Source organism: Aplysia californica, unplaced genomic scaffold, assembly GCF_000002075.1.
Source record: "Aplysia californica isolate F4 #8 unplaced genomic scaffold, AplCal3.0 scaffold00119, whole genome shotgun sequence".
NCBI classification, from domain to species: domain Eukaryota; kingdom Metazoa; phylum Mollusca; class Gastropoda; order Aplysiida; family Aplysiidae; genus Aplysia; species Aplysia californica.
Window position 1 is genome coordinate 1,253,876 of NW_004797389.1, and position 2,016 is coordinate 1,255,891.

The following is a 2,016-nucleotide window of genomic DNA, read 5'->3' on the forward strand; positions in this document are numbered from 1 at the left end:
GTAACTTTTCTTCCACATCGCAACCTTAGAATTAAAAAATTCTTTCTGACATTTTTGGCCGTTTTGACTTACTTTAGACCACGAGGTCAGAAACCAATGTTTTATCTGCTGGATCAAAATTGTATGATTACACGGAGTCGTTATCAAACTATTAAAAAAATTGCATTCGAAAAAGCTTGACGTGTTGTTGGGAAACTCGAAAATTTTCACGTTGAATTTCTCAAAACTAGGTACTGAGCAGGTAGAACCAGAGAGTTTTGTAGAACTTTGTGATTCTAGGGAAGCGACGTGTCGTCACTGCTTAACGCCACTATGAACGGTCAAGACAGACAGAGGGTCCCCCACTCATCCACATCAATGGGGGTGGCGTCTGTGGCCTAGCGGTTAGGCAACCGGGTCCGTAATCGTGAGATTGCGGGTCCGGGAGTTTGAGCCTCAGCTCGGTTGGACGTCGTGGCCTTGGGAAAGTGGTCCAAAATTAATGAAAGGGAGGGGGTGGATTTAAAAAATAAAGGGGAGGGGGGTACATTCAACCTCATACCCCTGTACTAGTAGAAACAAATCTGTTTTATATTTCTTCAGTGAATAAAAGAAAGAGAGATAATGAAAATTAAGTGATTTTATTAATTTTACTTACTGGATCGCTAACAACAACAACATTAATTTTACTTTGACAACTTTTCCCATTTAGAAACAAACCAGTTTTATTAAAAAATATATATATAAACCAATGTGCAAAAGTTTAAAAAATGGAAAGAAAATTTTGTGTTTTGACCCATGATTCTTATCTCTAGATCTATTGTTAATCGAAGTTTGGCTTGATCTTGCACCATTTTCAAATTTAGAGGCAATGGGGACATGGCTTAGATCTGTAAAATAGATAAGATTTTGAATCTATATCTTGGAAACCAGCACTTCATTTCTGCTATTCCTTTCGAACTATGTATTTTTAGCCAGCTCGCGAAAACCCTCGCAGCCAGTGCTGAGCGGGCCACGCCGAGAGTAGGCCAGACCTTGATCTACTTAGTCTAGTTGGCCTAAGTACTGGGTTCTGGATTTAGTAAACGGTCGCGCATCGTGATAAAGTAAGTTATCGATCGATTTAGGCGGAGTTTCACGTGATCTTCAGTCGTGGCAAGCTGGAAAATAATAAACGGGGGGTATGGAATAAGGAACGCGGGTGGGGGGGGGGTGCACCAAAAACTTATTAACTGAAAATTAATAAAGGGGGGACGCTTATTCGACAGCTTAGGGTACACGAATTTCCTACCTGGCTCCGTCCTTTCTGAGATGGACGTTAAACTCGGAGGTCGCCGGCCTTTTAAACTACCTAACAGTGTTGATAGGAGCGTTAAACCTATGCCGTTTCATTTTTTAAATTTTTTTTTTGGAGCAATCTTTCAGTGCCCTGCCCTTGGCTGGATTTTCTTCAGGTGGCAAAAGATACTGCGACCGACAAGCTTTCGCCCTCTCAGGAACTTCAGTGTCTGGGATGTAATCCCTCCAGCGAATCCCCAGTATACTATTCTCCTCAGACAGAAGAGATGAAACCTGTTAGAGTTTGTTGACACGTTTAGTTTTGCTTTTTAAATGTTTTGTTTTGATGCTGTTTTTTTTGTTTTGTTTGTTTGGGTATTTTTTAAAAGTTTTTTTTCAAAACTGTTCTCTTTTGCTTGTTGTACACTGCCCAGTCTCAGCTCCATAGAAATGGGTTGGTAATACGACAGTGATATACATAGGCCTACTGAGTTGTCGACTCAACAAAGCCAGAGAGGTCCCAAACTTTATTTTTCAGTCTCCCAAATGCAGAGCTAGCTTTGTTTTTCCAGGATGCAATCCGCACCAATCCTGGCATTATCAGAAAAGACACTACCAAGATAATAATAATAACAACAACAACAACAACAACAACAACAACAACAACAACAACAACAACAACAACCATAATCAATCCTCATCATCATCATCATCATCATCATCATCATCATCATCATCATCATCATCATCATCATCATC